The following is a 14662-nucleotide window of genomic DNA, read 5'->3' as shown; positions in this document are numbered from 1 at the left end:
TACAGAACTCATTCTGTGTGTTTTTATCTTTCTTTGCCGAGTTGAACAGCTGCCTATCCTGTGTGTCTGATGCTGTTGCCTCTTCTGCCTTGATCGGGTGCTACTGCTCGCCAGCCTTCTGGACCGGCTTGACCAGCATTGAGCTTCTTGCTGTACAATGCTGTGCAATACTCACCCCATCTGTTTTTCCCACTTTGTACTATAATACTATATCTGGTGTTGAGCAGAGGAGGATGTTTTTCCCTTCTGAGTCTTGGTTCCTTTCAAGGTTTCTTCCTCCTGCCCTTAGGGAGTTTTTCCTTGCCACTGTCACCACTGGCGACGCTCATGGGGGCTTGGACCCATATTTTCTTTCCTTTTTCTTTCTGTAATACTGACCGTTCTCTAAAGCTGCTTAGTGACAACACCTGTTGTAAAAAGCACTTGCACTTTTTAAAGTTTAAAGAACTTCCACATAATGTAGACCTTTTAAACCAATTAAAGGTTTTCCTAGAAACAGAGGCCTTCGTGTTTGAGAGAGTATTTTTCTATGCTTCTCATAGTTTGAGAAGGTTCATATTCATAGAATTGCAGATATCCATTGCATCTTGGTGTCAACAAGAATGCCATGTAATGCCAGTAATCTATATTTGAAGGACGTTTCTACTCCTCAAGTGTGAGAAGCAGGTGTTTGCTAAGCATCACTGAGCCTTTGGATGGAGCAAAGTTCAGTAGTCAGATGAGACTAAAATAGAATTATTTTTGGCTACAAAGGTGAGAAGTGAGTTTGGTGTGAAAAGACGGATAGTGGTAGAAAATAAACTAATCCCTGCGACAAGAGTGTTGTGCTTCCAAAAGACTATTGGAAGCCTATGTAGAGTATGTAGAATCATGGACTCGGTTCCTGGACAATTTGGAGTGAAATCTGAATGCATCTGCCAAGAGGCTAAAACTGGGTGTCATTGGACAGTAATCCAAAGCACTGAGCCACATCCATAGAACATGGCTTACTTACCATGGAAATCAACAGAAAAACTCCTGTTATTCTCCTGGCAAAGTCAAGATATTGAAAGAATGCTGCCACTCAGAGGTTTGGAATCAGTGTTTTATAGTACAAAACTATCTTTGATATCTATGCAGATACATATAGTCGTATATACCCTTGGTCAAATGACTTGTTTCAGAAACTTTCAGCAGCATTTTCTGCAAATTTGAGTGCACAATTTCTGTTTATTTGCTGAGGTTAGCATATTGTTTTTGTTTTAATTATTTTATCATGGTAAATTCTGCAAATAAAGAGTAATTGTGCATTAAAATATGCAGAACTGTGGTCTCTTTAGAGAATGTGTTTGTACATTTTAAAAAAAAAAGCAACGAAATTTGTCATTTGACCAGGGCACCCAAAATTTTGTATGTGGCTGTATATAAAGTAGTTCAAATGAGATACAAGAACAATATGCAGCTTTTTAGGTTTCGAATGATATATAGGAAGCTATAAAATGATGAACTGTCCAGAGTGATCAACAGAGCTTTAGGGAAAAAAATCAGTATTTAGTGTATCCAGTCTTTGCCCTTATTACAGCTTCCATTCTTCCATTCTCTCAAGAGACTTGCTTTCAGTTTTTCCAAAGATATCTGCAAGAATATCTCTCCAAAGTTCAGTCTTAGAAGTTGGTTGCAATGGTTGCTTCTCACAAGCCAAGTTATCCCAAACACATTCAGTGATGTTGAGGTCTGGACTCTGGGGTCAGTCCATTGATTTAGCAGATTTTCTTCTCTGCTGTCTGCCTCCTTTTCTCAGTGAGGCGTCTTGTCAGCTACGCATCTTTTCTTGACCCTTAGCGCTGAGTTTTCTTCTCACAGTGGAAGGATGGACAGAAACACCGGGTGTTTTGTGTCAAAATATTTGGGAACAAAAGTATCACAACAATTTTGCAGAATGGTCATGGTGATGACTACAGAACATTTGTAAAATGTGATTTTTTTTTAACATTAATTAAAGGTAGCAATACATAATAGCGCATAATTAAAGGTGCCAATAATTTTGCTGTAGGTGGTCTGTGCCACAGAGTATTCCAGCAAAACTTTAATTAATTTTATTAGATGGCAGGTGTTGGTGTGTGCTCTGTATTCAGATGAGCATGTCTGAAATGAGCTTTTAAACAGGCCCTGTCTGTGGTGTTTTTCCAGGGTAAACTCAGTTATCCGTACACAAAATCCACGTTCCGATCATTGTGCATATGATGGCCCTGAACTATGGCTCTAAAGTGACACCAGATGCATCTTCACAGTCTGAATGAGACCTTGCATCTCCATCTGATGTTTACGGTGAGTGAAAGACAAATGGACCAATAGAAACAGCCGAGAATGGTCTAAAATAAAATCTTGGTGCATTAACTTCTGTTGACAGGATTTTTCATTTTCCTGGAAAGTTTCTTCTGAGGTATGAGATTTTTTTATTTTTCATTGTACAAGTACACAGTGTCCATAACTAACTTTCCCCCAAGGTCTACTATAACATTTGTATGGTTTTATAGCCCAAAACATTTTTCCATGCCCTTCACACCTGTTTTATCCCTTAGAATTAAGCAACCTGTTGTTCATATTGTACCTTTAAGAATTATAGTGTGTGTGTGTGTGTGTGTGTGTGTGTGTGTGTGTGTGTGTGTGTGTGTGTGTGTGTGTGTGTGTATGTATGTTCTGATTGGCTGCCTTGTGACTCATCCCGAACAAGCAATCTTTACTGAAACACTTCTTATAACTTCAGCAGCATGAAAGGGCAGAGCTAAACTGGTGCAAGAGAAATGTTGATGTATATGTGTGTGTGTGTGTTTTATTAATTCAAAATGATCTGTTTTTGCAGCTTAATTTTCATAAAACTGTGAAAACTGGGCTGTGGGGATGGGAGAGGCTGGGTGGCATGGTGAATGGCATATTTTGAACCTTTGACAATGTTTACATACTACATCAAACTCTTTAATTTAACAAAATCAAGTCATTTTCCCATGACGTGGGTCCTTTAAACACTGTGAAGATCAATTTATAGATTCCCAGATGGCCTGAATTTCTTGATTTTTCCTCTGCTGTAGTTCTCCTTGCATAACGAAGTATCATTAGAGTCATGCACTCATTCTTTTGCTTTCGTCTCTGCTTTATACCTCAGAGGTCACAAAACTATGGCTGTCATCTTCAGCATAATGGTAGGAATAGTGATGTATATGCTGATTTTTACCCTCATCACTGCATCGGTCACAAACCCCAGGCTGAGTGAGGTTGTGTACATTAACAAGGTGAGTAGGTTAGTCCCGATCACTGATGAGCTTGTACCTAAAACACATAGAGATGTACTTTATAACATGCTGTTATACAGGGGGTGCACAAAATAATGGAAGCATCATATCAAATGACTGTTGCTGCACAATTTGACAGCCCACCTATACTAATTTTTCAAGAGGGACCACAACAGGACCAAGCCTGATATAATTTGGGTGGCAAACCAGTGTCTTCACAGCAGTGACACCGACTTGGTAGAGGCATGCGTTGCTCTGCTGAATAGACCACCATCCAAACAATCTGGTCAAGTCGTCCTGTGGTTGTCCCTCCCTTTCTGGTGATGAATTGGTTTGAGGGGGGATGATAAATTGTCTGCACAATTTGTAATAGTAAACCTATAAACCTATAGAAACCTATATGTTTCTAATAAAACGGCCATGAGTATGAAAATTCCATGTTGTGTTTCTGTTATTTTGTCCACTCCTGTGCTTTTTTTCTGAGTATGTAATCCCAGCTCAACACTGGAGGGCAGTATTAGTCCAGCATAATAATGCTTGTCTAACCCTTTTGTGTACCTATGTATCTAAGCGTTTTCAAACACAGCAATTTATATATTATTATTTTATTTTTGAAAGTTAAAAAGCAAGATATGTGTTGTAATCTGTCTGTACAACTGTCATTATCATTATTTATGTTTTCCACATAAATATTATCATATATGTGTGCAAATATGCACAGTAGGTTTTTTTTGTTGACTGCCAGTAGTGTTTATATACCGTAAGATAGTAACTTGAGCAGTGATGGATGTTTTCTGTTCTGTAGTGTAATGAAATGGAGGTGTATATGAGGCGCTACTGGCTTCCCAGCTCTTTAAGGAACAAAATCATGAACCACATAGAAAAGAGATACCACAGAAAATGGTTTGATGAAAAAGCCACTCTAACGGAGCTGTCAGAGCCTCTCAGGCGGGTATGGAAATTGATTTATTGATTAGATGTGTTTAAGATGCAGTTACTCCTTGTTTGACTACAGGTGCTATACATTACCGTACAGAGCTAATTTGTCAAAATAAACATTTAAGTGTGGGTAAACATGTGAAGACTAGAGTGCTATGATAGTGAATGAAAATAGGAATTCTTTTCAGTTAATGTTGAGCTTTTTTTGTAATCCTGGAGGTGCTGGACTTTGAGGTTTCTTTGAAAGGAGAGCTCATCATCCGCAGGGGGCTCCCTGGGGGACTGCATGTACTTCATTGAAAGAATCACTGTGGAAGTCCAGACACCAACTTTGAGCAAAACGCTCAACTTCTTCTGAGGTATTTCCAAATCTATGTGGAATTCCTCTTAGTTTTCTTATTAACACTTGCTTAAAATAAGGCTACATGACGACTTACATAAGGTTGTCATTTCAAACTGACATAACCCTACATAACTGTTTATAAATGCTTGTTATAGTAAATGTCATTTGCCATAAAGGTTACATTTGCCAATTTTGATTGACGTCAGCTAAAGTAGCCTTTATGACTGATGACACCTGTTGCAAGAAGCATTTATAAACAGTTATGTAGGTTCATGTCAGTTGTAATGACAACCTTATGTAGGTGTCATGTAGCCTTATGACCAGCACCCAACAGTAAAGTGTTACTAGATCTTGCTGCATCAGTTCAGTTACTGCATTTTAGAAATTCACCAAACTTCAAATCCAAATTTTATTTTAATTTCATTTTAACTGTGAATTCCTTTCCAATGGTATGTGATGTACTCAACTCTGCATCAGGTTTTTAAAGGACGCATCTCATAGACAAAATACATTTACGTTTCTTAGTTTTTTTTTATAAAGAGGTAGTATGTATCATTGTTAATGTTTCAAAAAGTACTGTTTTCTCCCAAATTCATACAGTCCATATATAAAATAACAAAACTGCGAAATCCACCCATTTATTTGTATCCATCTATTCAGCCTACAGTAGTTTAGCTCTGCCCATTCACACTGAAGTTATAAGGAGTGTTTCAGTCCTGCCTTTACACGTTGTGCTTTATATCCTAGCATTATTGCACTATTCATATTTGCACCAATAATTGATGTACAAGTTTACTCTGCACTTATCTTTAAATATGCTTCTCTCACAGGACATATTACCTCATTGTACCCTCTCCACTCATATGTGCATATGTGTATTATATTACGCTTGCATATCTATTTTTATTTTTTAACACTTTATGTGTAAACAGTACCGTATTCTGCACATCTGGTCATTGGCTCTGTGGTTGTACTTTGCAAAATGACAATAAAGTTTAATCTAATCTAATCCAATAATGCCTTTGTATGTGACAGCCAATCAGAGCAGAGATCATTTACATATGCAAGAGACGTTTTGTCATGTAAAATATAATTATAACTGTTTGTGGTGCATGAAACCACACAAAACCGAATAGCATGATGAATATAGAGCAAATGTAGGATATAGACCCTTTAAAGCTATCCTGCAGGGGCTATGCTTCAAACCAGAGAGCACTAAATAATTTTTTAAATTGCAGTTATTTGATAAAGACAAACCCATGCAAGCAGTGAATCATTACATGGGACATTATCAATTCTAGTCTTAAGTAAAGAGTTACATTGAACCCATTGTATTGCTAACATGCAGTTGCTTGCTGAAGTACTGATAAAGTACATTTTCAATGCTCAAAACAGGGGTTTTTGTAATGCCCAAATTTAGAAAAAGCTGTGCAAAGTATGTCCCGAAGTAACACACGCAGAAGCATATCCACCTACCGGTTTTAGATTTGAACGTTCGTGTGATTATTTACACCTTCAAGGCAGCTTGCTTGAACTGCACATCAGTCAATTAACAAATCAGAAATTTGCCTATGATTCCAATTTAGTGTGGAGTCCTTGGCTGCCTTTAGTTCTCTCCCCCTTTTAGATTTTCGCCCTGACAGTGACAAATTACTCCTCCGCTCGCTGAGATTGGAAATTAAAAGCATTTAGAGTTGCTCATGCATTTATGCTAATGAGAAATTCAGATATGATTTGCATGCAAAAGAGGCCAGTCTGAAAGCTCATCATTTTCTCTCCTAGCTGCTGCATGTTTTCACCTCCTTTTAATTTTTTACCAGCGCCAGGAGAAAAGGCACAGCGTACGTGCTTCAAATGTGACATTTGCCATACCAAAGTTTCAACTGCAGGCTTAACTCATTGCGTATAGTATCATTTTTTCACAGTCTTTATGTTCTGTTAAAAGAAAAAGGCCTGCATTGTGTATAAGATGCACATTTAATGTTACATTTTTTCCCCATCAAATTGGAGGGAGAGCAGTGTGGAAATATGTTACTTTCTAACATAAATTTAAATAATGACTAGTTCTTATTTCAGTGTTTTGTGATTCTTAATGTTTGTAAGATACATGGTCCTTTTGACTCTCTGTTTTGCAAATAGATTTGCAGTAGCCTATCTCTGCATACAGGTTTGTTCGTTTTAGGGTGCAAATGTACTTACTGGGGTGGGAACCCTCAAGGGTACATCTTTGGTACTTTTAGCTAGGAAACATATTTGTACTATATTCTATTGCAGTTTTTTTACTGTCTTAACATCCTGTCTTAATTCCAGATTTTCCATTATTTTAGTGTTCTACCTAAGAAAGTTAAGAAAATGTACAAATATGCACTTTCCCTAAAATTCACTCTACATTTCTAGTTACACAGTTGGACTGTGAGGACCACGTTACACTTCTAAGGGTATGTTTACATTGCTTTTGGAGACTAAAATTTACCAAAGATCACTGTGAGGAAAAAAAGAGGAAAAGGAAGCATCATGAAAATGGCATGTGTTTTGCAATTGCTTTAGCTTGGCACTACCTTTCTTTTAATTCCATTTGCCACACTGAAGCACTTTTATTTGAATAAAAATGGTAAAAATCAAACATTCTTTTAAGGGGCCATATGAAAAATATGAATGTATCGATGGCATTTTTTCAGACAGAGTGCATGTTTTTTGTACCTGCTGATAATGATTCCGATTCCATACTTGGTAACCTACTTAGTATTAAGTAGATATTAGGTTGTATGAGTACAGTGGGCCTTAACGGTTAAAATATTTAAGTCTAGCTGATTTTAAATGATGTGCATTAGCTAGCTATGCAACATTAGTTACCGCAAATTGTGTAGCACTTCAGTGGAGAAAAACAAGTTTTGTGGCACACCAGAAAAGCCCTTCTGCTGTCATCAGGAGGTCATGATTTTGTCATCAGGAGGTCGTGAGTTTAATCCCTGGTGATACTATAGCCATCCGTGGCTGGGCACAATTGGCCTCGCTCTTTCAGGTGGACAGGATGGCCCCCCATCTTCCCCACCATGCAGCATTCACAAGTTTTGGAGGAAGCTTGTTCTAGCTTTTGCCCTCATAGCACTGGTGGCATTGGATGATTGGGAGAGTCCTGACTAGCAGGTGGAATTGGACATGTCTAAATTGGGTAGATATTTAGGGAAAGAATAAAAAAAGCACTTCTGTAGAGCTGTAAGTCAAGTATGTTTCATAGTTTTGATCTCCGCTTCTCAACAGTCTCTGTAACACAGTGACAGCAGAAATCACATCCAACGCTAATCAAAGGAGCTCATTATGGGGTTTTATCTGTGGTTGGACATAGCCAGGTACACACTGTGTGACTTCAGAAATCTTGTTCTTTGGTGACTCGCATTGTGTTTGAATAGACCATCATGTACGGACAAAGCTTATGATTTATATACTCACACTGTAGGAAAACACACCCATTGACATATCATGTGAAATGCAGCCCCAACAGACATATAACAATATTTCCTCAAATAAAACTGCTTCAATCAAAACGGCATGCTGTGCACTGAGTACGGAGCCTGGTAACTAATACAGCCTGTTCAATTCTAATGGATAAAGAAAGGTCGGAAAGTGGTCATGTAAGAATAAATTATGGCTGATTTTCGTATACTGTGGACTATGTGGGAAAAAATATAATACAAGAAAAATCTAGAATACAGGCCTTTGAAATGATAAGTCTGTTGGATGGAAGTTATGGAGCAATGTGAGGGTAGAAACAGGAGACCTTCCTACTATAGTTGACATAAGACGTCAGTTTCAGTCTCAGCTTGAGTTGCACTTAGATTACTTCAACAGCAGCAGAGGTTGAAGTGCACTCTGGGAGTCTAGATTTTTTGCGCTCCCTGAAAGCATTAATTGCAGTCTCCTTCAGACAACCTCTCTGAACTCATACAACTTTCAAAAGATGCATTAGCTCTTTAAAAGATGAAAGGCTCAGAGAATGTAAAAACTTAAGCAGTGATTACATTCCAGCTGGAGTGCCACCTTGGCCCACTTGCTCTAGGAAAGGCACACCTTACAGGAGAAACTGGCCTTTACATTAATATGTAGGTCTGCATATATTCATAAAATTGCTCCTGCAGTGACTGTTTATACATGTTTCTTGCACATTTTCCACAGGTTTGACTTTAATCACTTTCTCATCCATGTTTTATTAATAAAATACAACTAGGTTTATTGTGTATTTGTCATGTTTCTGAGCTGAATGCATACTGTTTTACTGGAGTTTGTTTGTGTCAGTCCCAGTAAATGATAACCTTGAAAACAGATGCATTAATTAAGATAGAAAATGAAATGCAGGCTTAATTTGTTTTTGGCGAGCCTGGTTTCAATGAGATGGATTTTCTTTTGATGGAAGGATGTGTAGAGAGCAGCTAAAACATTGACATGACACTTCTATTTGTCATCGCGTCATTTCTAGGAGGAGGTGCGAGCAATTATAAATACGGTTACATAGCAATTAAAATAGGCTGCATTCATTAATAATTTCTGTATAAATTAATCATTCAAAGCTGTAATGGTAGCTGCTGGTACTGGCTTTCCAATTATGCTGCTTAATTAGAAATGCCAATATTAAGAAATAATTAACCACGAAAAATATATTAAAGCTCTCAGACGTGTTTTTTGGAAGATGCCACCTCCATGTTTATCAGTCTTAGTCCCGACCATCATCAGGTCTGGATTCGGTAGCTTCTTGGAACAGACTGGAGTGCATTGCCAAGGAAGAGTGTGATAAACTGCACCTCATCATATCATTCGTTTTATGATTGACTCGGAGAAAATGAGTGGCTTGAATAATCTGTTTCTAAACACATCATTGTGACTCATTGTGTTCTCCTTTGCAGAGATTTGCCTGTTGAACATTAGGATGGAGCGCACAGCAAATGTGTTGGCTCTGACCCACTGCAGGCTCTGCTGCCTCTCTGTGGACAACTACAATAAAGTTCTGGCTCGCTTCCCTGATATGACGGCTCACATCCTCCAAGCTGTCGCACAAGAGAGATTTCAAGCGCTCTCAGGTATGATGCAGAGACTTGAAATTTGAAGGATTTCTACATATTTGGCATGTAATGATACACACGTTTTCAAATTCTACGCGATTTTTGATGCTAATGTCAAGATCCTAGAGTTTGATCATTTTATCTGTTAATGTTGTGATTCTGCAGAGCCTAAAATTCTGACAGATAAACACAATGATTTTCAAAGTGAACTTTTTCAATGCCTGCCATGGCACTCTCTCTAACAAAATAAGCCACAAAAGCCATAGAATTCATAAACAAGTGCAGAGAAAAGGCATGGGAGCATAAACCCAGCTCCCTCTCCGCCCTCTTTACTGTGCACACAGACGCCTCCTTATGATAATACACTCCAAATCATCTTGAATATATCTAATATTTCTCATTTTGAGGTTTTTGTAAGATTGTTATTGAGCTAGATGACTAATAAGGCATGTTTTATAATTTCGTAACCAAGTAAAAGTCTAATAAATGTGAAATAATCTTATAATAATCTTGATCTATAAGAATCTATCATGATCTTATAGCCTCAAAATGAAAAGTAATGAGTATATTAACTAGATTTAAGATAATTTCCCGTGCCAAGATATCATTTTTTGCGTAGACCTCTGATTATGATGATGGGTTCATCACCAGAATGTGTTCGAGGTCACCATAAAAAGGGCACAGTCACTTCTTTGATTCATGTCCTCAGTTTCTTTCAAACTTTCATTGCAGACTTTTAACTGTTCTTTTTAACAGCTGCAGCCTCGTTCTCCTACAGTCGCGTTAGGCATCTCTTCGAACACGAAGGGTTTTGGGTGAGTCACTTCTAATGTTTAGTACAGAAGCATCACCCCAAATGTTTATGAGGTCTCAGCTACACATAATGATGACAAATGTCGAGTTTGATTGACGTTAAAGCTGCATCAATTCTGATCTGGCTGTTCAAACTGAGTCGCATGGCTGTATATCAGATACATATCAGATTTCAGTACCATGTATGAAAGCGTTTCAAATCGGAATTGAAAATGTCAGATTTAATGCATTTTTTTGCTGTTTGCACTGACACACCGATCTGTCACATATGAAGAAAAAGATCGGATTTGGGCCACTTTCACCTGCTGTGTCAACAAAGCCAAAGACTACAATTCGGGTTTCTGGTGTTATTATAGAAAAGAGTTGCATTAAAAGCACTTTTGAGTGATGTAATTTCAGTGTGCAGGAGTATTTGCTTGCTTGCAGCACATACATAGAGTAGGAAACTCATCTGATTTGGAACATGTTGTTTACCATAGGGTACAATAGCCCCAACTTTCAGAAACAACACATTTTTCCCGTAGTCAGAAACTGCTTAGTTTCTTATATTGAGCACAATGCCTACTACAGAACGACACACAACTTCAGAGGTCTATTGACTGCGGTTTCCATGGAAGTAGGTTTACATTCTTCCAACTCTTTTGTTTTAAATGTACATTTTTTTGGTAACACTTTATTTGAAGGCTACCCACATAAGGACTTCATGACGCATTCATAAGCACTGAATAATGTGTTTATGAAGCACTACTTGAACATTAAGTGCTTATGTCGGTTCTCGCAACCTGACATAAGATGTTTTATGAAATAAATGACATTGTACTGACATAATAAGAATAAATGTTGAACATATTTATAGCACTAAACATATTTAAACCCTATACATAAGTATTTATGCCAGCATTCTTAAGATGACATTGTACTGATATCAGGTTAAATATGCCTGGAAACCACCCCCTCTTCCCTCCATGGCATAGATAAGATGAGTGATGCAATTATGTATAGGGTTTAAATATATTTAGTGCTGTAAATATGTTCAATGTTTATTCTTATTATGTCAGTACAATGTCATTTATTTCATAAAACATCTTATGTCAGGTTGCGAGAACCGACATAAGCACTTAATAAATGTTCAAGTAGTGCTTCATAAACACATTATTCATTGCTTATTAATGCGTCATAAAGCCCTTATGTAGGTAGCCTTCAAATAAAGTGTTACCATTTTTTTGACAATTTTTTGATACTGTTTTAAAATCGTCACATCCTTAGTGAACACGGTAACATCTTTTACTTCTTTCCTCTCCTGCAACTACAGCAAAATCAAAACCCACCCAGCCTTGTGGAATTGTATTTAGACTGGTCTCCGGAGTCCACCCGAAGCCCCAGTGATATTTATCCGCATTATATCTTCTGTGAGTCTTTTTCTCACTACACACCTTCAAACATCCACACTGTAGATCAGACACTGTGGTGGCTCTTGCAGAACCACTTCCATCAGTTATCCACTGCTAAGCTCATGGTCAAATTCCTGGTGCTTTGTAAATATTACATGAAAATATAGTGTTGCAGGAAGCACTACGTGACAATGCTGTGGTTTTACACTATTCACTCACTGCCTGTCCTGTGATTTTGTGCACTGATCCAGCCTGCAGTGTTGCTGGGAGCGGATCCCTTTTAGCATGTTTGTCTTGGATTATGTTGTTTTGGTTTCTCATATATTAACAAAGTGGGGGCATGTTCAGACTGCATCAGCAAGAATATAATTTTTTTAACAAGATTATAATGGGTTTTATTCTTAATGTAGTATGTCTGTGTGATTTTAATGTTTCTAAACAATTTTGAGTAGCGTAAAATGTCATGGAGGTATTTATGTCTTTGTTTTGTGTTTTTTTAATTTTTCATTTCAGGGGCCTGTCTAACAAATCACATTCAACTTAGACAGGGTTCTTTGTTTAATGTGCTAAATTTCAGCTTCACAAAACACAGCTGCAGTTAACTCTTCATGACAACACTTAACAACTTTCCCTGTTTAACCTACGTTTAGATGCTTAAGCTATGATTAATCCTCACATGCATGGATATGAAAATGCACTGTTCACAACAAGCAGCCGGTTGCGTGAACCATGACGAGTTGAGTTTAATGTTCAAGGAAGGTAAAGAAAGCATACATAAACATTTAAACATGTAAACATTTAAACACTCCCTGTCAAAGTCCATTCTTTGTTGATTTTCTAAGTGAAAATAAGTCAAATAAGCATTTTTTTCTGTAGAATTTAGTGAATGTTGTGAGGTTAACACACTAAATAAAAAATAAAATACAAAGTGGGCAAACAGATTTTAATTTAGTGCACTAAAATGTGCAAACGTGTTGTCTCTATACAGGATATGTAAACTTTTATTCAATTAGAAAATCTACAAAATATATAATTTGACCAGAGGGTTCAAACTTAAGCACATCACTGCTGTCGTAAGAAAACCTTGTATTTTCATTTTTGTTCTTTGTCAGTTTTTGTGATTATTTGAAAATGCCTTTCGCTCTTTACCTTGTGTGAAAATTTCATGAAGGACGGACCAAAAGAAACAGCCCAAAATGACTTGGGGAAAAAACAAAGTGACCCAAAATGGATCAGGAGGGTCCACCTCCATCAGAAGGCTGTTCCTGATTAGTCCAGGAGCCATTTATAATCCAAAATCGCAAACTTATCCTGGCCTGGAGCAGTTTAAGCATGCACGATAAGTTATCACGGTGACATAGTCCTGTTAAAAGTGATCCACTGCTGAAAGAGCCAGGGTTAGAACTAACTGAACTAAAAGATAAGCAAGAAATCCCACCTTGTGATACAGACCTCAGGTTTGGTGTCCATTGTCATAGTTCTGTTACATATAACTTAAAAGTTACAAATTAACAACTCCAGCAGCACTGCTGTGTCAGATCCACTCATACCAGCGCAACACACACTAACACAACACCACCATGTCAGTGTTAATGCAGTGCTGAGAATGATCCACCATCAAAATAATACCTGCTCTGTGAGGGTTCATGGGGTCCTGACCACTGAAGAACAGGGTAAAAGGGGCCTAACAAAGTATCAGAGAAACAGATGGACCACAGTTTGTAACTGTAGAACTACAAAGTGCAGCTATACAGCAAGTGGAGCTGATAAAATGGACAATGAGCGTAGAAACAAGGAGGTGCTCATAATGTCATGTCTGATCAGTGTGTATATATATATATATATATATATATATATATATATATATATATATATATATATATATATGTATATATATGCACCACCACTTGCACCCCCCCATGTATCTAGCCTCTGTACCATATAACCAATATATACCAAATTGATTAGTGGAATAGATGTTTTTCCGTAGGTACAGAGATATATTTGCATTAAAGCTGTCTATATTTCTCTCCTGAGCCGTTGAAGCCTTGCCGTTGCGACGCGGCCTTGTGTCTAAAGGATCAGGCTTTCAGTAAATCAGATCAATATGATCCTCCTGATGCACGCACATCCAATCAACCCTCGTTAATGCTCGCCTGCTTCTTCTCTGTGTGGCTGGAAATGAAAGCAGCCCATTGCTCACATGTTCTGTCTGGAGGTGTTCATTAGTTCCGTGGGTTTTAGGGTGACTAGAGAGTGTAGACGTTCGTTTGATTTTAATGAAGTTTAAACAATCTCCTGAAAACACCTGTTGGCTGCTGTGCAGTGGAAGAGAGAGGAACTTGAAAGAGTTGCCAGCTCAAAGGGACAGTCCTCTCTAATGATAGCATCAGTCCCCGCGTTACACATTCGCTACATTTTGCTCAAAGCGCATATGTGACAGCCTCCTAATTAGAGTCCAATGTTCTCTCAAAGTTGTGAAATGTTATTAGCGGAGGTATTGAAGTTTGTGCTGTTTAATTACTTCACAATTTACCTTTTGTAAAGTGAGGCTAGAAACTTTACCTCGTCATCCTCTTCGGGCATAGACAAGACGTTATTTAAAATTCTTTAAAAATAAAAAGGCTGGTTTTATTTAACCGCAAGCTGCTCAGTGAGATTTACTACTCGTCTTTCTGTTTCACTGAATGAAGAGTGTTCACTCGTAAACATGCACTTTAAAAGACTATTGGCATGGATTTTAGGTTCTAAGAAAAGCCTTTGATTATAATAGTCTTTACATTTTGTGGAAGTTCTTTACATTTTATAAAATAAAGATGTTTCACACTAAAAATGGTTCAGTAAAGAACTAAA

This window comes from Pygocentrus nattereri, chromosome 10, assembly GCF_015220715.1.
Source record: "Pygocentrus nattereri isolate fPygNat1 chromosome 10, fPygNat1.pri, whole genome shotgun sequence".
Classification (NCBI taxonomy): domain Eukaryota; kingdom Metazoa; phylum Chordata; class Actinopteri; order Characiformes; family Serrasalmidae; genus Pygocentrus; species Pygocentrus nattereri.
This window is presented reverse-complemented; position numbering follows the sequence as displayed.